A 25,056-nucleotide genomic window follows, 5' to 3' on the forward strand; every position below is an offset into this window, starting at 1 on the left:
CTGTGGTCTTTGATACCACGGACCAGGGCCACGCCTGCGCTCTAGTACTATTAAACCTCTCTGTGGTCTTTGATACAGTGGTCCAGGGCCACGCCTGTGCTCTAGTACTATTAAACCTCTATGTGGTCTTTGATACCGTGGACCAGGGCCACGCCTGCGCTCTAGTACTATTAAACCTCTCTGGGGTCTTTGATACCGTGAACCAGGGCCACGCCTGCGCTCTAGTACTATTAAACCTCTCTGTGGTCTTTGATACAGTGGTCCAGGGCCACGCCTGTGCTCTAGCACTATTAAACCTCTCTGTGGTCTTTGATACAGTGGTCCAGGGCCACGCCTGTGCTCTAGTACTATTAAACCTCTCTGTGGTCTTTGATACCATGGACCAGGGCCACGCCTGCGCTCTAGTACTATTAAACCTCTCTGTGGTCTTTGATACAGTGGTCCAGGGCCACGCCTGCGCTCTTGTACTATTAAACCTCTCTGTGGTCTTTGATACAGTGGTCCAGGGCCACTCCTGCGCTCTTGTACTATTAAACCTCTCTGTGGTCTTTGATACCGCGGTCCAGGGCCACGCCTGCGCTCTTGTACTATTAAACCTCTCTGTGGTCTTTGATACCGCGGTCCAGGGCCACGCCTGCGCTCTTGTACTATTAAACCTCTCTGTGGTCTTTGATACCGCGGTCCAGGGCCACGCCTGCGCTCTTGTACTATTAAACCTCTCTGTGGTCTTTGATACCGCGGTCCAGGGCCACGCCTGCGCTCTTGTACTATTAAACCTCTCTGTGGTCTTTGATACCGTGAACCAGGGCCACGCCTGTGCTCTAGTACTATTAAACCTCTCTGTGGTCTTTGATACCGTGGTCCAGGGCCACTCCTGTGCTCCTCTACTATTAAACCTCTCTGTGGTCTTTGATACCCTGGTCCAGGGCCACGTCTGCGCTCTTGTACTATTAAACCTCTCTGTGGTCTTTGATACCGTGAACCAGGGCCACGCCTGTGCTCTAGTACTATTAAACCTCTCTGTGGTCTTTGATACCGTGGTCCAGGGCCACACCTGCGCTCTTGTACTATTAAACCTCTCTGTGGTCTTTGATACCATGGTCCAGGGCCACGCCTGCGCTCTTGTACTATTAAACCTCTCTGTGGTCTTTGATACCACGGACCAGGGCCACGCCTGCGCTCTAGTACTATTAAACCTCTCTGTGGTCTTTGATACAGTGGTCCAGGGCCACAACTGTGCTCTAGTACTATTAAACCTCTATGTGGTCTTTGATACCGTGGACCAGGGCCACGCCTGCGCTCTAGTACTATTAAACCTCTCTGGGGTCTTTGATACCGTGAACCAGGGCCACGCCTGCGCTCTAGTACTATTAAACCTCTCTGTGGTCTTTGATACAGTGGTCCAGGGCCACGCCTGTGCTCTAGCACTATTAAACCTCTCTGTGGTCTTTGATACAGTGGTCCAGGGCCACGCCTGTGCTCTAGTACTATTAAACCTCTCTGTGGTCTTTGATACCGTGGACCAGGGCCACGCCTGCGCTCTAGTACTATTAGACCTCTCTGTGGTCTTTGATACAGTGGTCCAGGGCCACGCCTGTGCTCTAGTACTATTAAACCTCTCTGTGGTCTTTGATACCGTGAACCAGGGCCATGCCTGCGCTCTTGTACTATTAAACCTCTCTGTGGTCTTTGATACCTTGGACCAGGGCCACTCCTGTGCTCTTGTACTATTAAACCTCTCTGTGGTCTTTGATACTTTGGACCAGGGCCACGCCTGTGCTCTTGTACTATTAAACCTCTCTGTGGTCTTTGATACCATGGACCAGGGCCACGCCTGCGCTCCTGTACTATTAAACCTCTCTGTGGTCTTTGATACCATGAACCAGGGCCTTGCCTGCGCTCCTGTACTATTAAACCTTTCTGTGGTCTTTGATACCGTGAACCAGGGCCATGCCTGCGCTCTTGTACTATTAAACCTCTCTGTGGTCTTTGATACCTTGGACCAGGGCCACGCCTGTGCTCTTGTACTATTAAACCTCTCTGTGGTCTTTGATACCTTGGACCAGGGCCACGCCTGTGCTCTTGTACTATTAAACCTCTCTGTGGTCTTTGATACCATGGACCAGGGCCACGCCTGCGCTCTAGTACTATTAAACCTCTCTGTGGTCTTTGATACCATGAATCAGGGCCTTGCCTGCGCTCCTGTACTATTAAACCTCTCTTTGGTCTTTGATACCATGAACCAGGGCCTTGCCTGCACTCTAGTAATATTAAACCTCTCTGTGGTCTTTGATACCGTGAACCAGGGCCACGCCTGCGCTCTAGCACTATTAAACCTCTCTGTGGTCTTTGATACCGTGAACCAGGGCCATGCCTGCGCTCTTGTACTATTAAACCTCTCTGTGGTCTTTGATACCTTGGACCAGGGCCACGCCTGTGCTCTTGTACTATTAAACCTCTCTGTGGTCTTTGATACCTTGGACCAGGGCCACGCCTGTGCTCTTGTACTATTAAACCTCTCTGTGGTCTTTGATACCCTGGTCCAGGGCCACGTCTGCGCTCTTGTACTATTAAACCTCTCTGTGGTCTTTGATACCGCGGTCCAGGGCCACGCCTGCGCTCTTGTACTATTAAACCTCTCTGTGGTCATTGATACCATGAACCAGGACCTTGCCTGCGCTCTAGTACTATTAAACCTCTCTGTGGTCTTTGATACAGTGAACCAGGGCCACGCCTGCGCTCTTGTACTATTAAACCTCTCTGTGGTCTTTGATACAGTGGTCCAGGGCCACTCCTGCGCTCTTGTACTTTTAAACCTCTCTGTGGTCTTTGATACCGCGGTCCAGGGCCACGCCTGCGCTCTTGTACTATTAAACCTCTCTGTGGTCTTTGATACCGCGGTCCAGGGCCACGCCTGCGCTCTTGTACTATTAAACCTCTCTGTGGTCTTTGATACCGCGGTCCAGGGCCACGCCTGCGCTCTTGTACTATTAAACCTCTCTGTGGTCTTTGATACCGCGGTCCAGGGCCACGCCTGCGCTCTTGTACTATTAAACCTCTCTGTGGTCTTTGATACCGTGAACCAGGGCCACGCCTGTGCTCTAGTACTATTAAACCTCTCTGTGGTCTTTGATACCGTGGTCCAGGGCCACTCCTGCGCTCCTCTACTATTAAACCTCTCTGTGGTCTTTGATACCCTGGTCCAGGGCCACGTCTGCGCTCTTGTACTATTAAACTTCTCTGTGGTCTTTGATACCGTGAACCAGGGCCACGCCTGTGCTCTAGTACTATTAAACCTCTCTGTGGTCTTTGATACCATGGTCCAGGGCCACACCTGCGCTCTTGTACTATTAAACCTCTCTGTGGTCTTTGATACCATGGTCCAGGGCCACGCCTGCGCTCTTGTACTATTAAACCTCTCTGTGGTCTTTGATACCTCGGACCAGGGCCACGCCTGCGCTCTAGTACTATTAAACCTCTCTGTGGTCTTTGATACAGTGGTCCAGGGCCACGCCTGTGCTCTAGTACTATTAAACCTCTCTGTTGTCTTTGATACCGTGGACCAGGGCCACGCCTGCGCTCTAGTACTATTAAACCTCTCTGGGGTCTTTGATACCGTGAACCAGGGCCACGCCTGCGCTCTAGTACTATTAAACCTCTCTGTGGTCTTTGATACAGTGGTCCAGGGCCACGCCTGTGCTCTAGCACTATTAAACCTCTCTGTGGTCTTTGATACAGTGGTCCAGGGCCACGCCTGTGCTCTAGTACTATTAAACCTCTCTGTGGTCTTTGATACCGTGGACCAGGGCCACGCCTGCGCTCTAGTACTATTAAACCTCTCTGTGGTCTTTGATACAGTGGTCCAGGGCCACGCCTGTGCTCTAGTACTATTAAACCTCTCTGTGGTCTTTGATACCGTGGACCAGGGCCACGCCTGCGCTCTAGCACTATTAAACCTCTCTGTGGTCTTTGATACCGTGAACCAGGGCCATGCCTGCGCTCTTGTACTATTAAACCTCTCTGTGGTCTTTGATACCTTGGACCAGGGCCACTCCTGTGCTCTTGTACTATTAAACCTCTCTGTGGTCTTTGATACCTTGGACCAGGGCCACGCCTGTGCTCTTGTACTATTAAACCTCTCTGTGGTCTTTGATACCATGGACCAGGGCCACGCATGCGCTCCTGTACTATTAAACCTCTCTGTGGTCTTTGATACCATGAACCAGGGCCTTGCCTGCGCTCCTGTACTATTAAACCTCTCTGTGGTCTTTGATACCGTGAACCAGGGCCATGCCTGCGCTCTTGTACTATTAAACCTCTCTGTGGTCTTTGATACCTTGGACCAGGGCCACTCCTGTGCTCTTGTACTATTAAACCTCTCTGTGGTCTTTGATACCTTGGACCAGGGCCACGCCTGTGCTCTTGTACTATTAAACCTCTCTGTGGTCTTTGATACCATGGACCAGGGCCACGCCTGCGCTCTAGTACTATTAAACCTCTCTGTGGTCTTTGATACCATGAACCAGGGCCTTGCCTGCGCTCCTGTACTATTAAACCTCTCTTTGGTCTTTGATACCATGAACCAGGGCCTTGCCTGCACTCTAGTAATATTAAACCTCTCTGTGGTCTTTGATACCGTGAACCAGGGCCACGCCTGCGCTCTAGCACTATTAAACCTCTCTGTGGTCTTTGATACCGTGAACCAGGGCCATGCCTGCGCTCTTGTACTATTAAACCTCTCTGTGGTCTTTGATACCTTGGACCAGGGCCACGCCTGTGCTCTTGTACTATTAAACCTCTCTGTGGTCTTTGATACCTTGGACCAGGGCCACGCCTGTGCTCTTGTACTATTAAACCTCTCTGTGGTCTTTGATACCATGGACCAGGGCCACGCCTGCGCTCTAGTACTATTAAACCTCTCTGTGGTCATTGATACCACGAACCAGGACCTTGCCTGCACTCTAGTACTATTAAACCTCTCTGTGGTCTTTGATACCGTGAACTAGGGCCACGCCTGCGCTCTAGCACTATTAAACCTCTCTGTGGTCTTTGATACCGTGAACCAGGGCCATGCCTGCGCTCTTGTACTATTAAACCTCTCTGTGGTCTTTGATACCGTGGACTAGGGCCACGCCTGCGCTCTTGTACTATTAAACCTCTCTGTGGTCTTTGATACCGTGAACTAGGGCCACGCCTGCGCTCTAGCACTATTAAACCTCTCTGTGGTCTTTGATACCGTGAACCAGGGCCATGCCTGCGCTCTTGTACTATTAAACCTCTCTGTGGTCTTTGATACCGTGGACTAGGGCCACGCCTGCGCTCTTGTACTATTAAACCTCTCTGTGGTCTTTGATACCGTGAACCAGGGCCATGCCTGCGCTCTTGTACTATTAAACCTCTCTGTGGTCTTTGATACCGTGGACTAGGGCCACGCCTGCGCTCTTGTACTATTAAATCTCTCTGTGGTCTTTGATACCGTGGACTAGGGCCACGCCTGTGCTCTTGTACTATTAAACCTCTCTGTGGTCTTTGATACCGTGGTCCAGGGGCACGCCTGTGCTCTTGTACTATTAAACCTCTCTGTGGTCTATGATACCGTGGACCAGGGCCACGCCTGTGCTCTTGTACTATTAAACCTCTCTGTGGTCTTTGATACCGTGGTCCAGGGGCACGCTTGTGCTCTTGTACTATTAAACCTCTCTGTGGTCTTTGATACCATGAACCAGGGCCACGCCTGCGCTCTAGTACTATTAAACCTCTCTGTGGTCTTTGATACCGTGAACCAGGGCCACGCCTGCGCTCTCATACTATTAAACCTCTCTGTGGTCTTTGATACTGTGAACCAGGGCCACGCCTGCGCTCTTGCACTATTAAACCTCTCTGTGGTCTTTGATACCGTGAACCAGGGCCCTGCCTGCTCTCCTGTACTATTAAACCTCTCTGTGTTCTTTGATACTGTGGACCAGGGCCACGCCTGCGCTCTTGTACTATTAAACCTCTCTGTGGTCTTTGATACCATGAACCAGGGCCACGCCTGCGCTCTAGTACTATTAAACCTCTCTGTGGTCTTTGATACCGTGAACCAGGGCCCTGCCTGCGCTCCTGTACTATTAAACCTCTCTGTGGTCTTTGATACCATGAACCAGGGCCACGCCTGCGCTCTAGTACTATTAAACCTCTCTGTGGTCTTTGATACCTTGGACCAGGGCCACGCCTGCGCTCTTGTACTATTAAACCTCTCTGTGGTCTTTGATACCATGAACCAGGGCCACGCCTGCGCTCTAGTACTATTAAACCTCTCTGTGGTCTTTGATACCTTGGACCAGGGCCACGCCTGCGCTCTTGTACTAGTAAACCTCTCTGTGGTCTTTGATACCATGAACCAGGGCCTTGCCTGCGCTCTAGTACTATTAAACCTCTCTGTGTTCTTTGATACTGTGGACCAGGGCCACGCCTGCGCTCTAGTACTATTAAACCTCTCTGTGGTCTTTGATACCGTGGTCCAGGGCCACGCCTGCGCTCTTGTACTATTAAACCTCTCTGTGGTCTTTGATACCATGAACCAGGGCCACGCCTGCGCTCTCGTACTATTAAACCTCTCTGTGGTCTTTGATACCATGGACCAGGGCCACACCTGCGCTCTCGTACTATTAAACCTCTCTGTGGTCTTTGATACCGTGGTCCAGGGCCACGCCTGCGCTCTTGTACTATTAAACCTCTCTGTGGTCTTTGATACCGTGAACCAGGGCCACGCCTGCGCTCTCTTACTATTAAACCTCTCTGTGGTCTTTGATACCATGGACCACGGCCACGCCTGCGCTCTAGTACTATTTAACCTCTCTGTGGTCTTTGATTCCGTGAACCAGGGCCATCCCTGTGCTCTAGTACTATTAAACCTCTCTGTGTTCTTTGATACTGTGGACGAGGGCCACGCCTGCGCTCTAGTACTATTAAACCTCTCTGTGGTTTTTGATACCGTGGTCCAGGGCCACGCCTGCGCTCTTGTACTATTAAACCTCTCTGTGGTCTTTGATACTGTTGGACCCGGCCTCGTGGCGTGGTTCGCCTCTGTCCCTCCACACCCTGTGAGCGTAAGCCTGCCCCCCGAGCCTGGTCGTCCCCCTCCAAGTAAACCTAGATCCCCCGAGAACCTCAACCAGGCCTGCCGTTTCCGCTCCACGCCTGGCTCCGAGCGCCTAACCTTGCATGCCCCACAAGGCCCGGACGCCATCTTCCCTTCCCGACATCCCTGTCTCCCTGGGCCTAGCGTGACCCCGGCCCCAGCGAAACCCAGACTCCAAAGGCGCGCCAGTCCCGGATGGGGGGTAAGGGCTCCCCGAGTGAGATAAGCCAGGGAGTTTCGATGGCACCTCCGGCCTCCCCTGAGAGACTGGTATCTGTCACACCTTTGGCCCTCCCCTGTGAGCCAGTTTCGATCCCCCCTCTGGCCTCCCCGAGGGCTGGCTCCAGACCCGCTGGGCGTCTGGGAATTCCCGGACCCATCTTTCAAAGGGATCAAAGAGCCGACCGCCGGACCCCGCCAACGACCAGCCCCCCGGGCAGGAGACCTCTGCCTGCGAGGGTCCGGAGATCAAAGAGCAAAAGGACTATAACTGGGCCCGCCCGACAACTAGCGGGAAGTTGTATCTTGGACCTGAAGCCTGCTGATCTGATCGCGGCTGACCCTAAGAAGACTCATCCTGAACCTCTGAGCCCTGCTGACGCTGTCGCGGCTCCTTCTTCGCCTTAAGGAACTGAACCACCTGAGCCCTGCTGACGCTGTCGCGGCTCGAGCTGAACTTGTAACCATCGGAGCCCTGCTGACGCTGTCGCGGCTCGATCTCTCAGACCACCGGAGCCATGCTGACGCTGTCGCGGCTCGAGCTGAACTTGTAACCATCGGAGCCCTGCTGACGCTGTCGCGGCTCGATCTCTCAGACCACCGGAGCCCTGCTGACGCTGCCGCGGCTCAAGCTGAACTTGTAACCATCGGAGCCCTGCTGACGCTGTCGCGGCTCGACCTCTAAGACCACCCAAGCCCTGCTGACGCTGTCGCGGCTCCTCACGAACTTCTCCAGATCGAGCCCTTCTGACCTCGTCGCGGCTCGAGGAGTACTCTGGTCCGGCTGGACCATCGAGACCACCATCACGACCGAGCCGACTCGACGGAGGTGAGGCAGCCAGTACGACCATCATCCCGTATCCCCCAGCTCGAGGATTGAGAGCTGTGCGTAGGGTATGCCTCGGAGAGCTGTGCGTAGGGTACGCCTCGTACTGACCCAGAGACTAAAAGACTGTCCCGCTTCCCCCTTCCCGAATCCTCAAAGACATTGTGGTCCCTCGACCACTGTGTATATAAGAGTGCTTCCTTCGTTTATTGCTTATATAAAGAACTTGTTACTAGAATCCAACGGTGTGGTGTCTGTTCATAGGGTGGTGTGAGCTCCGTGTGTACGATCCTAGACCCGAAGTCCTCCCCGGTGAAGGACCTTTCAATCAAGACTCGGCAAGTTCTGTGGAAGAGGTGGGTCTGGGGGTGACCGGGTGAGCATAACCTGGCCCTCTGAGATCTCCCCTTCTAACATTGGTGGCAGCGTCGCGATAAGAACCTACGCCTAGGGATCGTACAGCACTGACACACTACCCGAATGAAGAGCAACCATGAGCATCACCAACGACGAAACCACCTTCCAGATGGAACTTCTGGGAGATTATACACACCGGCAGCTGAAGCACTTTTGCATAAATCGCCAAATCCCGACAACGGGACTAAACACCAAAGAGGACTTTCAACAAGCTCTAACAGCCTGGATGGAGACCGGAGCCCAACCTCCAGCACCGACAGAAGCCGATGGAGGGGGAGCCCCCCGGATCGAAACCCACGCCCCAGAGCAAGAAAGAGCAGAGTCCCCGACGCGGACTCACAGCACAGAGAGAGGTCTATCTCGAGAAGAGATGACCGACCGAGAACGCAACCAAAGCCACGAGCTAGAACTAGCCCGTTTGAAGATGGAGGTAGAACTCAAGCTGGCCGAGAAAAAGCTAGCCATCGAGCAGCTGCGGCTGCAAGGAGAACTGGAGGAGAAGAAACTCCAGCGAGAACATGACGGAAAGAAGCTCCAGCTGGAGCACGAGCGCAGCATATTGGAAATAGAACTAAAGGCCCGGAACGAAGACAACCGAACAGCAGCGACCCGAGAGTCCGTTCCCCCGGTGGAACCCAAGGTCCACATCCCCTTGGATGTGGTCAAAGAATATTACAAACAAGCATTGAAAATGCAATAGGTCTCGCAATAGAATAGTTAGAAATTTTTCGTTTTGCAAATGGAAGAGTGGTATTGCATGGATGAGTGGCGTTGCGTGGATGAGTGGCGTTGCGTGGATGAGTGGCGTGTGTGAGTGGCGTTGCGTGTGTGAGTGGCGTTGCGTGTGTGAGTGGCGTTGCGTATGTGAGTGGCGTAGCGTGTGTGAGTGGCGTTGCGTGTGTGAGTGGCGTTGCGTGTGTGAGTGGCGTTGCGTGTGTGAGTGGCGTTGCGTGTGTGAGTGGCGTAGCGTGGATGAGTGGGGTTGGAATGCAATAGGTCTCGCATTAGAAAAGTTGTAGTTATTGGTCTTGTAAATGACATAATTTATTTATTTTTGCGATGTTAAAATTGCTATATTGATGGCTTTGTCATTTTCAATGCCAATAGTTATAACGTTTGCAAATGTGACACCTATAGCATTTGGAATGCAACATGTTTTGTATTTACGTGACTTATATGGCAGCTCTGGTCGTTATGCTACATCTCTAGATAGTTTTATCTTCCGCAAATGTGACACCTATTGTAACACAATATGTGTTGTGAGGGTGAGTGAGGGTGAGGGGTTGAGGGTGAGGTGTTGAGGGTGAGGAGTTGAGGGTGAGTGAGGGTGAGGGTGAGTGAGGGTGAGGGGTTGAGGGTGAGGCGTTGAGGGTGAGTGAGGGTGAGGCTGAGGTGTTGAGGGTGAGTGAGGGTGAGGAGTTGAGGGTGAGTGAGGGTGAGGGTGAGTGAGTGTGAGGGGTTGAGGGTGAGTGAGGGTGAGGGTGAGTGAGGGTGAGGGGTTGAGGGTGAGTGAGGGTGAGGGTGAGTGAGGGTGAGGCTGAGGGGTTGAGGGTAAGTGAGGGTGAGTGAGAGTGAGGGTGAGTGAGGGGTTGAGGGTGAACGGTTGAGGGTGAGTGAGGGTGAGGGTGAGGTGTTGAGGGTGAGTGAGGGTGAGGGGTTGAGAGTGAGTGAGGGTGAGGCATTGAGGGTGAGTGAGGGTGAGTGTGGGTGAGGGTGAGGGAGGGTGAGTGAGGGTGAGTGAGGGTGAGGGTGAGTGAGGGTGAGTGAGGGTGAGGGTGAGTGAGGGTGAGGGGTTGAGGGTGAGTGAGGGTGAGGGGTTGAGGGTGAGTGAGGGTGAGGGGTTGAGGGTGAGTGAGGGTGAGGGGTTGAGGCTGAGTGAGGGTGAGTGTGATTGAGGGTAAGGGGTTGAGGGTGAGTGAGGGTGAGGGTGAGGGTGAGGGGTTGAGGGTGAGTGAGGGTGAGGTGTTGAGGGTGAGTGAGGGTGAGGGTGAGTGTGGGTGAGGGTGAGTGAGGGTGAGGGTGAGTGAGGGTGAGTGAGTGTGAGTGAGGGTGGGGGTGAGTGAGGGTGAGTGAGTGTGAGTGAGGGTGAGTGAGGGTGAGGGGTTGAGGGTGGTTGAGGGGTTGAGGGTGAGTGAGGGTGAGGGGTTGAGGGTGAGAGGGTGAAGGTGAGGGTGAGTGAGGGTGAGGGTGAGGGGTTGAGGGTGAGTGAGGGTGAGGGTGATTGAGGGTGAGGGGTTGAGGGTGAGTGAGGGTGAGGGTGAGTGAGGGTGAGGGTGATTGAGGGCGAGTGAGGGTGAGGGTGAGGGGTTGAGGGTGAGTGAGGGTGAGTGAGAGTGAGGGTGAGTGAGGTGTTGAGGGTGAGGGGTTGAGGGTGAGTGAGGGGGAGGCTGAGGGGATGAGGGTGAGTGAGGGTGAGGGGTTGAGGGAGGGTGAGGGTGAGTGAGGCTGAGGGTGAGTGAGGGTGAGGGGTTGAGGGTGAGTGAGGGTGAGTGAGGGTGAGTGAGGGTGAGTGAGGGTGAGTGAGGGTGAGGGTGAGTGAGGGTGAGGGGTTGAGGGTGAGTGAGGGTGAGGGTGATTGAGGGTGAGGGGTTGAGGGTGAGTGAGGGTGAGGGTGAGTGAGGGTGAGGGTGATTGAGGGCGAGTGAGGGTGAGGGTGAGGGGTTGAGGGTGAGTGAGGGTGACTGAGGGTGAGTGAGAGTGAGGGTGAGTGAGGTGTTGAGGGTGAGGGGTTGAGGGTGAGTGAGGGGGAGGCTGAGGGGATGAGGGTGAGTGAGGGTGAGGGGTTGAGGGAGGGTGAGGGTGAGTGAGGGTGAGTGAGGGTGAGGGGTTGAGGGTGAGTGAGGCTGAGGGTGAGTGAGGGTGAGTGAGGGTGAGTGAGGGTGAGGGTGAGTGAGGGTGAGTGAGGGTGAGGGTGATTGAGGGTGAGTGAGGGTGAGGGTGGGTGAGGGTGAGTGAGGGTGAGTGAGGGTGAGGGTGAGTGAGGGTGAGTGAGGGTGAGTGAGGGTTAGGGGTTGAGGGTGAGTGAGGGTGAGGGTGATTGAGGGTGAGTGAGGGTGAGGGTGAGTGAGGGTGAGGGTGAGTGAGGGTGAGTGAGGGCGAGGGTGAGTGAGGGTGAGTGAGGGTGAGTGAGGGTGAGTGAGGGTGAGGGGTTGAGGGTGAGTGAGGGTGAGTGAGAGTGAGGGTGAGTGAGGGGTTGAGGGTGAACGGTTGAGGGTGAGTGAGGGTGAGGTGTTGAGGGTGAGTGAGTGTGAGGGGTTGAGGGTGAGTGAGGGTGAGGGTGAGTGAGGGTGAGGGGTTGAGGGTGAGTGAGTGTGAGGGTGAGGGTGAGTGAGGGTGAGGCTGAGGCGTTGAGGGTGAGTGAGGGTGAGTGAGAGTGAGGGTGAGTGAGGGGTTGAGGGTGAACGGTTGAGGGTGAGTGAGGGTGAGGGTGAGGTGTTGAGGTTGAGTGAGGGTGAGGGGTTGAGAGTGAGTGAGGGTGAGGCGTTGAGGGTGAGTGAGGGTGAGGGTGAGTGTGGGTGAGGGTGAGTGAGGGTGAGTGAGGGTGAGTGAGGGTGAGGGTGCCACTGGTGAACGATCACAGACACCCAAGGATAGGCTTCCTTCCGTGATAATTATTGAAAATATGATAAAGTCTCCTCAAATTTAAAAAAAGTGTACTTATTTAACATAGAATCTTTGACACCAATAGGCACAGCACCCTAGAGAAACAGTGAATCGGATAATTAAGGGCAAGTAAAGAAGTGGGAATCAGCCTGGGTGTCAAAGGATCAGGCACTCAAACACTAAGAGTATCAATTGTCACGAAAATCCAGTAATACCTTCAACATATCCTCAGAAGTGCCAAGCCAGCTTAAAGCTCACCAGCAGAATACATATACCCCCAGTTGCTCAACAATTCGATCAGAGAGTACCCATGCAACACCAACAACCCGTTTGCGGAGAACCCGCCACTTTAAACATGCGTTCGAAAATAAGATGCGTATCTCTTGAGGGCACGGATGGATGAGAGACGAGAGGATCGTGTTGTTGACTATAAATAATTGCATTCGGAGAACAACCAGCCCTGAACAGCAGCAGTACTGTGGGTCACGGTGAAAGAGAGATGTCGGTCACGTGGCTCTTTCGGGAAGCGGGCTGGCGGGCTCCCCTGGGCATCACCGCAGGGCACCTCTGACTAAAACTCCAATCCCTTGTTTAACAGCCCTGTCGGATCGCAATCTGACAGCCAGGACGCGCAACTAGCAAAAACACACAAAGAAAAAAAAAGAAGTTTACAAGGACCGTACAACGTGTTTTACTTTCAACAAAAACACAAGGAGTCAGGCTGCAGTGCCTACTCGAATGATTTAATAACCAGACGGCACATAAATGGCAAACCTCTTAGAAAGTTAATTTTCCCCAAAAAGAAATGTATTTCACAACGTTAAACGAGTAAGCGGATGGGCGCTTGAGTCCACGCTCACTCACTCGGATTACATAATCAAATGAAGGTACTACGGCCGCAGGCCAGACAGCGGAGGTAAAAGTTTTGTCCGCGGGCACTAGGAGTGCAATGGTTCATACGGAAAACTGGCATGCAGTACCCTAAAGCAGAGTGCCTACTTGCATTTGAGAAGTGCTGGAAAACAGCGGAGCGCGTAGGATTCAGATAAACATAGGCACAGCTACCGAGAATGAATGTATAAAAACTCCTTCATTGTTTTGAAGTCACAACAAACAAGCCAGAGATAAGAATGTACACAGGCTGATAACAAGCTTCTGTGATCTGCGACACGGCGGGCAGGGGAGGGGGCGGAGCGGGGAGAGGGGAGAGGTGCGACACGGCAGGCAGGGGAGGAGAGTAGGAGGAGGAGGGGGGAGGAGAGTAGGGGAGGCACGGCCTAGCGGCCGTGCGCTTGAAAGTAAATAAACAAGTTTCTGTGATCTGCGACACGGCGGGCAGGGGAGGGGGCGGAGCGGGGAGAGGGTGTGAAAACAGCAGGGGCCTGGAGTGCGGCTGAGGGAACTGATGTGCACGCGCTTTTAAGCTCAATGCACATGCGCATTGAGCTTAAAAGTCACGGGCACTGCAAGGAATCGCCACGATTCCTTGCTTGTTAGTTAAAGAGTGGTTAAGCCGCAATAGTCTCGCAAGCTCGATGCGCATGCGCATCGACCGACAGGCGAGACCTAATGACATCCAGCAATGGTTCAAGGCCTACGAGGTCGCCATGACCTCCCACCGAGTTCCGCAGAAAGATTGGGGAGCAGGGCTGTGGGGTCGATTCCTGAGTGAGGGGAGAGACACCCTACTCGACCTACCGTCTGCCGAACAGACCTCCTACAGCCACATGAAAGAGGCCCTCCTCACAAGGTACGGGCTCACCCCAGAAATGTACCGCCAACGCTTCCGAGAATGCAAGAAGATCCCCGGCACCACATGGGTAGAATATGTCAATTTCTACAGCCGGGCCCTGGAAGGGTGGATCAAGGGCAGCAAAGTATCCACCTTCGAGGGACTCATCAACCTCATTGCGTATGAACATTTGTCCCTGAATTGCTTTGTGGAACTCCGACAGCACCTCCTGGACAGCAAGTTGGCCGACCCCCGGAAGCTGGCCGTCGAGGCCGATCACTGGGTGAGCACCAGAGTACCCCGGGGGCCCGGGGGAGACTCTGGCCGAAACGAACAAGGACCATCCCGCCAAAGGGAGGAGGGGGTCAGAATAGACAGAGGGGATCCCAGGTAGGGTCCCCGCGCAGTCCCCCCCCGGCACCTCGCCTCCCACAGCACGCGCAGGGTTCCCCCCAGCTAAGCCAGGGCCCCGAGTCAGCCAAGCCTGCTTCCATTGCCAGCAACCAGGGCACTATGCCAATAACCCCCGCTGCCCTTTGTTCAAGAAGCCTGCCGCTGCAGGGCCCCCAGTGCGCCACATCACCTCAGTAGCCCTAGAAGAGGAGGGGGAGGAAGAGTTCGAGGGAGCGGACCCCGCAGCGATGATGTTAGTCTCCCTGGGTGATAGGGAGATGGTCCCAGGAGCCCCCCTACCCGACAACACAGAAATACCGACAGCAGGTGACTGTCAATGGCCATCACATAGGGGCGCTCCGAGACACTGGGGCCAGTATCACCGCCGTCAAACGGCACCTCGTCACCGAAGCCCAGATTGTTCCCCGCATCTCCTGCAGGGTGATTGCAGCCGATAACTCCGTCCGCACCTGCCGGATAGCTCAAGTCCCGTTCGAATGGGGGGGCATCTCAGGAGAGTTACGAGTGGCGGTCCGCTCAGACATGCCCGTGGACTGCCTGCTCGGCAACGATCTAGAGAGCTCCCCATGGCAGCGGGTCGAGAAAAGGACCCACTTGGAGATGGTGGGCCTGCCCGAGTGGGCCTGTGTGAGTACCCGGTCGATGACCGCCCAAAGGACCACCCCCGCAGGGGCGACCGTAGAGGCGGCAACGGCGACCCCCGAGGACCCCGAGGTCCCTGAATCCTCTGAGACCCCTGAGCTGTTCCCCGGAGAGAGCTTCCCCCCGACGCAGGTCCCCTCGGCCCTGGCGTCGAACCGACCCCGAGCCTGGACGACCTTCCTGAGCTGGCCCAGTGGCGCCAGGAAGGAGGACCGTCCCGAGAAGAATTCTGCCTAGAACAGACCTCCTGTCCATCCTTGGTGGGGCCGCGGCAGCAGGCCGCCGGTGACCAGTCCGGCTCCCACTTTGTCTATTGGGAAAACGGCCTCTTGTATAGCGAACAAAAGTCCGCCGAGCTAGGGTCAGGCCGAGTGCTGGTGGTACCCCTACGCTTCCGCGGCTTTCTCCTGAACCTGGCCCACGATGTGCCCCTGGCGGGACACTTGGGCCAAGACAAAACATATCACCGCCTAGTCACCCACTTTTATTGGCCGGGCATGCGCCCCGATGTGGAGGCCCACTGTAAGTCCTGCCCCACGTGTCAGTCCAGCGGAAAGAACGGGGGGAAGCGCAAAGCTCCCCTCCAACCCTTCCCCGTGGTCAGTACCCCCTTTGAAAGGGTGGGAATCGACATCGTGGGCCCCCTCGACCCCCGGACCTCCTTGGGTCACCGCTTTATCCTTGTCTTGGTGGACCATGCCACCCGATACCCCGAAGCCATTCCCCTCCGAACGGTGACCGCCCCCGTAGTGGGGCGGGCCCGCATGGCCATCTTCTCCCGGGTGGGATTCCCCCGAGAGGTCGTCAGCGACCGAGGGACCAACTTCATCTCGAAATACATGAAGTCCCTGTGGCAACAATGTGGGGTGACGTACAAATTTACCACCCCATATCACCCCCAGGTTAACGGTCTGGTGGAGCGATTCAACTGGACCCTCAAGGGAATGATCATGGGTCTCGAAGAGCCCCTGAGGCGTAAGTGGGACGTCCTCCTTCCCTGTCTCCTCTTCGCATACCGCGAAGTCCCCCAGAAGTCCCTGGGGTTCAGCCCCTTCGAGCTCCTCTACGGGCACCCCGTTAGGGGACCCCTCACTCTGGTCAAGGAAGGGTGGGAGACGGCGGCCCCAGAGCCCCCTCCCGATGTGTTTCGGTACATTCTGGCCCTCCGGAACCAGACGAGGAAGTTCAGAGAACTGGCAGAGGCAAACCTCGAGGCCAGTCAAGAAGAAATGAAACGGTGGTATGACCAGAATGCCACTCTGGTTTCAGCCCGGACAACAGGTCTGGGTGATGGCCCCCGTGGAGCCCTGTGCCCTGCAAGACAAGTGGACAGGGCCCTTCAAGGTGGTGGAACGTAAGAGCTAGGTGACCTACCTCATTGATGTAGAGTCCCCCAGGAAACCCTTGAGGGTCCTCCACGTGAACCGCCTCAAGCCCCACTTCGCCCGGTCCGAGTTGAGCTTGCTCCTCGCCACGGACGATGGAGAAGAAGGAGAAACGGAGCCTCTCCCCGATCTCCTGCGCGTGAAAGAAAAAGATGGCTCCGTAGAGGGGGTGAGTCTCTCCTCCTCCCTCTCTCCCGAGCAGCGCGAGGACTGTCGCCAGTTGTTGGGACAGTTCTCGGACCTCTTCTCCCTCACCCCCGGCGTCACCAACTGGTGCGTCCACGACGTGGACACCGGGGACAGCCCACCGGTACGGCACAGAGCCTACCGCGTCCCTGACCGAGTCCAGGCCTGCATCAAGGCCGAGGTATCAAAGATGTTAGCTCTCGGGGTGGTCGAAGCCTCTGACAGCCCATGGGCTAGCCCTGTGGTCCTGGTTCCGAAGGCAGCCGCCCCCGGTGCTGTTCCCGAGCTGAGGTTCTGCATGGACTACCGCGGGCTCAACGCAGTCACCAGAACCAATGCGCATCCCCTCCCCCGAGCCGATGAGCTTATCGATCGCCTCGGGGCTGCTCGCTTCCTTAGCACGTTCGACCTGACCAGTGGATACTGGCAGATCGCCCTCACCGAGGGAGCTAAGGAAAGATCCGCTTTTCCCACCCCGGATGGTCACTACCATTTCCGGGTGATGCCCTTCGGGATGAAAAACGCCCCCGCCACCTTCCAGAGGCTGGTGAACCAGGTACTGGCGGGGTTGGAGGAGTTCAGCGCTGCGTATCTGGACGATATCGCAGTGTACAGTTCCCACTGGCCCGAGCACCTCCAGCACCTCTGGGCGGTGCTGACGGCCCTGAGAAGGGCCGGTCTCACCATTAAGGCGAGCAAGTGCCAGATCGGACAAGGGTCCGTAGTCTACCTCGGGCACCAGGTCGGAAGCGGCCTCGTAGCCCCCCTCCAGCCCAAGATCGATGCAATCGTGGCCTGGGAGGCCCCCACGACCCAGACGGAAGTGCGGGCATTCCTAGGGCTCACGGGGTACTACCGATGGTTCATCAAGGGGTACGGCAGCATCGTAGCCCCCCTCACGGAGTTAACCTCCAAAAACCAGCCGAAGAAAGTCAGCTGGACCTCCGCCTGCCAAGAGGCGTTCGAAACTTTAAAAGGCGCCATCTGCACTGCCCCCATCCTACAGGCCCCCGACTACTCACGAGAGTTTGTAGTCCAGACGGACGCGTCCGAGCATGGCATCGGAGCAGTCCTGTCCCAGGTGAACGAGAGCGGCCTAGACCAACCAGTGGCATTCATTAGCCGGAGGCTACTCCCTCGAGAACGAAGGTGGAGCACCATCGAGCGGGAGGCCTTCGCGGTGGTTTGGGCCCTGAAGAAGCTGAGGCCCTACCTGTTCGGTACTCACTTCCGGGTCCAGACCGACCACCGACCTCTCCGGTGGCTAATGCAAATGAGAGGGGAAAATCCCAAATTGCTGCGCTGGTCCATCTCCCTCCAGAGGATGGACTTCACTGTGGAGCACCGGCCTGGTTCGGACCACGCCAACGCAGACGGCCTGTCCCGATTCTTCCGCCTCAGCGAAGAGAACCCCCAAGAGGATGGGTAGTTCTCCCCGCCTTCAGCTGGGGGGGACGCGTGTTGGACCCGGCCTCGTGGCGTGGTTCGCCTCTGTCCCGCCACACCCTGTGAGCGTAAGCCTGCCCCCCGAGCCTGGTCGTCCCCCTCCAAGTAAACCTAGATCCCCCGAGAACCTCGACCAGGCCTGCCTTTTCCGCTCCACGCCCGGCTCCGAGCGCCTAACCTTGCATGCCCCACAAGGCCCGGACGCCATCTTCCCTTCCCGACATCCCTGTCTCCCTGGGCCTAGCGTGACCCCGGCCGCAGCGAAACCCAGACTCCAAAGGCGCGCCAGTCCCGGATGGGGGTAAGGGCTCCCCGAGTGAGATAAGCCAGGGAGTTTCGATGGCACCTCCGGCCTCCCCTGAGAGACTGGTATCTGTCCCACCTTTGGCCCTCCCCTGTGAGCCAGTTTCGATCCCCCCCTCTGGCCTCCCCGAGGGCTGGCTCCAGACCCACTGGGCGTCTGGGAATTCCCGCACCCATCTTTCAAAGGGATCAAAGAGCCGACCGCCGGACCCCGCCAACGACCAGCCCCCCGGGCGGGAGACCTCTGCCTGCGAGGGTCCGGAGATCAAAGAGCAAAAGGACTATAACTGGGCCCGCCCGACAACTAGCGGGCAGTTGTATCTTGGACCTGAAGCCTGCTGATCTGATCGCGGCTGACCCTAAGAAGACTCATCCTGAACCTCTGAGCCCTGCTGACGCTGTCGCGGCTCCTTCTTCGCGTTAAGGAACTGAACCATCGGAGCCCTGCTGACGCTGTCGCGGCTCGAGCTGAACTTGTAACCATCGGAGCCCTGCTGACGCTGTCGCGGCTCGATCTCTCAGACCACCGGAGCCCTGCTGACGCTGTCGCGGCTCAAGCTGAACTTGTAACCATCGGAGCCCTGCTGACGCTGTCGCGGCTCGACCTCTAAGACCACCCGAGCCCTGCTGACGCTGACGCGGCTCCTCACGAACTTCTCCAGATCGAGCCCTTCTGACCTCGTCGCGGCTCGAGGAGTACTCTGGTCCGGCTGGACCATCGAGACCACCATCACGACCGAGCCGACTCGACGGAGGTGAGGCAGCCAGTACGACCATCATCCCGTATCCCCCAGCTCGAGGATTGAGAGCTGTGCGTAGGGTACGCCTCGGAGAGCTGTGCGTAGGGTACGCCTCGTACCGACCCAGAGACTAAAAGACTGTCCCGCTTCCCCCTTCCCGAATCCTCAAAGACTTTGTGGTCCCTCGACCACTGTGTATATAAGAGTGCTTCCTTCGTTTATTGCTTATATAAAGAACTTGTTACTAGAATCCAACGGTGTGGTGTCTGTTCATAGGGTGGTGTGAGCTCCGTGTGTACGATCCTAGACCCGAAGTCCTCCCCGGTGAAGGACCTTTCAATCAAGACTCGGCAAGTTCTGTGGAAGAGGTGGGTCTGGGGGTGACCGGGTGAGCATAACCTGGCCCTCTGAGATCTCCCCTTCTAACAGATACCGTGAACCAGGGCCACGCCTGCGCTCTCGTACTATTAAACCTCTCTGTGGTCTTTGATACCATGGACCAGGGCCACGCCTGCGCTCTCGTACTATTAAACCTCTCTGTGGTCTTTGATACCGTGGTCCAGGGCCACGCCTGCGCTCTTTTACTATTAAACCTCTCTGTGGTATTTGATACCGTGAACCAGGGCCACGCCTGCGCTCTCGTACTATTAAACCTCTCTGTGGTCTTTGATACCATGGACATGGGCCACGTCTGCGCTCTTGTACTATTAAACCTCTCTGTGGTCTTTGATACCGTGAACCAGGGCCACGCCTGCGCTCTCGTACTATTAAACCTCTCTGTGGTCTTTGATACCATGGACCAGGGCCACGCCTGCGCTCTAGTACTATTAAACCTCTCTGTGGTCTTTGATTCCGTGAACCAGGGCCATCCCTGTGCTCTAGTACTATTAAACCTCTCTGTGGTCTTTGATACCATGGACCAGGGCCACGTCTGTGCTCTTGTACTATTAAAGCTCTCTGTGGTCTTTGATACCGTGAACCAGGGCCACGCCTGCGCTCTCGTACTATTAAACCTCTCTGTGGTCTTTGATACCATGGACCAGGGCCACGTCTGCGCTCTTGTACTATTAAACCTCTCTGTGGTCTTTGATACCATGAACCAGGGCCACGCCTGCGCTCTCGTACTATTAAACCTCTCTGTGGTCTTTGATACCATGGACCAGGGCCACGCCTGCGCTCTTGTACTACTAAACCTCTCTGTGGTCTGCAGTCTTTCATGCCATGGACAAAGGCTGTGTTTTCTCTCTTCCACTATTAGACATCTCACTGACTAGGGCCATCCCTGTGCTCTAGTACTATTAAACCTCTCTGTGGTCTTTGATACCGTGGACTAGGGCCACGCCTGCGCTCTTGTACTATTAAACCTCTCTGTGGTCTTTGATACCGTGGTCCAGGGGCACGCCTGTGCTCTTGTACTATTAAACCTCTCTGTGGTCTTTGATACCGTGAACCAGGGCCACGCCTGCGCTCTTGTACTATTAAACCTCTCTGTGGTCTTTGATACCATGAACCAGGGCCACGCCTGCGCTCTCGTACTATTAAACCTCTCTGTGGTCTTTGATACCATGGACCAGGGCCACGCCTGCGCTCTCGTACTATTAAACCTCTCTGTGGTCTTTGATACCGTGGTCCAGGGCCACGCCTGCGCTTTTGTACTATTAAACCTCTCTGTGGTCTTTGATACCGTGAACCAGGGCCACGCCTGCCCTCTCGTACTATTAAACCTCTCTGTGGTCTTTGATACCATGGACCAGGGCCACGTCTGCGCTCTTGTACTATTAAACCTCTGTGTGGTCTTTGATACCGTGAACCAGGGCCACGCCTGCGCTCTCGTACTATTAAACCTCTCTGTGGTCTTTGATACCATGGACCAGGGCCACACCTGCGCTCTTGTACTATTAAACCTCTCTGTGGTCTTTGATACCATGGACCAGGGCCACCCCTGCGCTCTTGTACTATTAAACCTCTCTGTGGTCTTTGATACCATGGACCAGGGCCACGCCTGCGCTCTTGTACTATTAAACCTCTCTGTGGTCTTTGATACCGTGGACCAGGGCCACGCCTGCGCTCTTGTACTATTAAACCTCTCTGTGGTCTTTGATACCGTGGACCAGGGCCATGCCTGCGCTCTTGTACTATTAAACCTCTCTATGGTCTTTGATACCGTGAACCAGGGCCACGCCTGGGCTCTTGTACTATTAAACCTCACTGTGGTCTTTGATACCGCGGTCCAGGGCCACGCCTGCGCTCTTGTACTATTAAACCTCTCTGTGGTCTTTGATACCGTGGACCAGGGCCATGCCTGCGCTCTTGTACTATTAAACCTCTCTATGGTCTTTGATACCGTGAACCAGGGCCACGCCTGGGCTCTTGTACTATTAAACCTCACTGTGGTCTTTGATACCGCGGTCCAGGGCCACGCCTGCGCTCTCGTACTATTAAACCTCTCTGTGGTCTTTGATACCACGGACCAGGGCCACGCCTGCGCTCTTGTACTATTAAACCTCTCTATGGTCTTTGATACCGTGAACCAGGGCCACGCCTGCGCTCCTGTACTATTAAACCTCACTGTGGTCTTTGATACCGTGGACCAGGGCCATGTCTGCGCTCTTGTACTATTAAACCTCTCTGTGGTCTTTGATATCATGGACCAGGGCCATGTCTGCGCTCTTGTACTATTAAACCTCTCTGTGGTCTTTGATTCCATTGAACGAAGCCATGCTTGCTCTGTTGTTGTATTAAACATCTCTTTGGCCTTCGGTACCATGAACCACTGCCGCACAAGCTCTCTTGTTCCTTGTTCTATTAACCATCTCTGTGGCCCTCGATACCATGAACAATGTCAATGCTTGCTCAGTTGTGTGATTAAACCTTTCTGTGGCATTTGATACCATGAACCTTGGCCACATCTACAATGTTGTACTAATGAACATTGTTGTAATTGTTATTGCATTTATATAGTGCTTGCTACCCTTGACGAGGCATTGAATCGCTTTTTGGCGAGTAGCACGCTACTCCAGAACCCATCAATAGATTAGTGGTGAATTAGTATAGTGAAATATGAAAGTAATCTGAGTGGTAGATATGTTAGTTATTTGGATTTAGAAGGATAGCAGAGGGATAGAAGAGAGAAAAAGATTTGAATTTATATAGCGCTTGCAACCCCTGATGGGGTGTTCAAGCGTTTTTTTCGGCAAGTAGCAGGCTACTCCGGAACTCATAAAGAATTAGTGGTGAATTATTATAGTGAAAAATGAAAGTAATTTGAGTGGTGGACAGGTTAGTCATTTATTTGTATTGAGAAGGACAGCAGAGGGACAGAAGAGGAAAAAAGGTTTGCATTTATATAGCGCTTGCTACCCCTGATGGGGTGTTGAAGCTCTTTTTTGGTGAGTTGCACACTACTTCAGAACCCATAAAGGATTAGTGATGAATTAGTATAGTGAAATATGAAATTAATTTGAGAGGTGGACATGTTAGTTTGTTATTTGGATTGAAAAGGATAGTGGAGAGATAGAAGGGGGAAAAAGGTTTGCATTTATATAGAGCATCCTACCCCTGATGAGGTGTTGAAGCGCTTTTTTGGCGAGTAGCACGCTACTCTGGAACTCATAAAGGATTAGTGGTGAATTAGTATACTGAAATATGAAATTAGTTTGAGAGGTCGACATGTTAGTCTGCTGTTTGGATTGAAAAGGATAGTGGACGGATAGAAGAGGGAAATATTCAGACATTTTCTTTTTTGTTTGTTTTGGCGGTCATAGCAGTAGGATGAGGCTTGGGATGAGTAAAAGTATTGTGGAGGGGGAAGAGTCAGAGGGAAGTTTTTAAAAAGGCTTGTTTTGGGGAATCAGAATAGTAAAGGAAGTATGAGATGATGCAAGGAGGGGTAGAGTAGGAAAGAGTTTAGAAAGGGTTATTTTGGGGATCATAGTAGTGGTATGGAGTTTGGGATGATGAGAGAGCGGAGGTAGATTGATAGAGGTATAGGGTGAGAAATAGTGTAGTATATTGGCAAGAGTAGTAAAAAGAGGTTTGAGATGAGTCCGAGAGTTGAGGTAGAGGGTATATTGAGAGAGGAATAGGGTGAGAAATAAGGTAGTGCATTGAATATGCTGAATTGAAGGAAAGTAATAAATATATAGATCCGTAAGTACATGGAAGGTATATAGATGCATAAAGGAAGTAAGTATAAATAGATTAAAGATGCATTAAATAAACTCTCTGTGTTGTACTTAAAATTAATTTTTGTATGTGTTTATATATCATTTTCTTTTTTTCTGTAATTCAATAGTGAAGCGATTGTAGATAAATAGATAAGATAAAAGATGTACTTATTTATGCAGTCACTTATATACATGTTATAAAAATAGAATAATGTAACTATCGGTAATATGTACATTTGTTTCGCAGAACTACTTATTATCTTTTTTTTAACATAATTATTCTACATGTTTATACAAAGCAATACACATATATAGGTACATACCTATAGTACAAATAAATGCTTATATACAGAGGGATATACTGTATATTTCTGTTTGCGTATGGTGCTTATGTGGGGAAGAGACAATTCTTGAGAAGTTGTCTGAAGATAAGGTGGTTATCTGTGGATTTTATGTTAATTGGTACTGAGTTCCAAAGTTTGGCTGCTTGAACAGAGAAGGCTGTGCCACCCACAGTTTTGAGGCGAGGTGTAACTCTAGAGCGGAGGTTCCTTTGTTGACTGTGTTTGGTGATTTTATTCCTGATGAAAAGCGGTCCCATTCCATGTATTGCTTTGTGGGTGATACAAAGCAGCTTGAACGTGGATCTTCCGGCAACTGGTAACCAATACAGGGCTTTCAAGGCAGGGGAGATGTGGTCTTGCAGTTTTATATGTAAGAATAGTCTGGAAGCCAAGTTCTGAATCTGTTGTAGTCTTTTCATGGTCATTAAAGGTGATCCATGGTAGAGGCTATTGGTGTAATTGAGTTGGACAGAACAAGGGAGATGGTAGCTTGGACCTTGCGTGGAAATCCCAAGTGGGGGAAGATTTGTAGCGGAGTTTTCATAGTAACAAATCTTGATCTTGCTAGTTTGTCCACTTAAGTATTCATCGATAGCTTGGAGTCCATTGTCATCCTGAGGTTTCTTACTTCGTTTGATCCTTTAGGCGGTGACCCCAGTTCATCAGGCCCGGCGGTGAGCGGTTCACAATGTTTCCAATCGCCACACGTGAGTATTTCGGTTTTAGAACCATTCAATTTGAGATGGCTTTACATCATCCATTGATCCACGGCTCTGCAACAAATGAAAATTGCCACGATTCCAATGTCTTTAGGGCATTCCAGCTGAAGGAGTATTTGCATGTCATCTACATAGTTATAGCACGTGAGGTAAATTGATTGATCAGTGCCGGTAATGACTTCATGTAGACGTTGAAAAGCATGGGCGAGATGCTAGAGCTTTGAGGCACCCCTGGGTTCGTGGAGTACAGTTTGGACAAGCAAGGTGGGGCATGGATGACATGAGATCGGTTGCGAAGGGAGGATGTGATCCAGTCTAGAGCAGTCCCCTCAATGCCAGCTTCGTAGAGTCTTTGTATCAGAGTATCATGGTCAACCGCGTCAAAGGCAACTGAGAGGCCCAAGATAAGTGGCGCTGCAACCCCGTTGCTCTCAACTGTGTTCTTCAAGTAATGCAAGAAGGCCTGGAAGGCAGGGCTGGGCCTCTTGCTGGATGGAGTCCCGTTTGGAAGTCTGAAAGTATGGCATTCTCTTCAATGACTTGTGACATCTGGGCGAACGCTGCTCTTTCTACCAGTTTGCCCAGGAAAGGTCCATTTGTAATTGGTCTGTAGTTGTCACGGTTCAGCTGGTCCAAGTTTGTTTTCTTCAGTAATGGGCATATGTATGACTTTTTGAGCTTCTCCGGAAATATTTCGGTAGTAAAGAAGCAGTTGATGATTCTTCTTACTTCAGTCGCAGCACAAGTTGTTAGAAGAATTGTCTTGAAGGTTTGCGGTGGTGAAATGTGTT

The sequence above is a fragment of the Lissotriton helveticus genome, chromosome 12 (assembly GCF_964261635.1).
Source record: "Lissotriton helveticus chromosome 12, aLisHel1.1, whole genome shotgun sequence".
Lineage (NCBI taxonomy): Eukaryota > Metazoa > Chordata > Amphibia > Caudata > Salamandridae > Lissotriton > Lissotriton helveticus.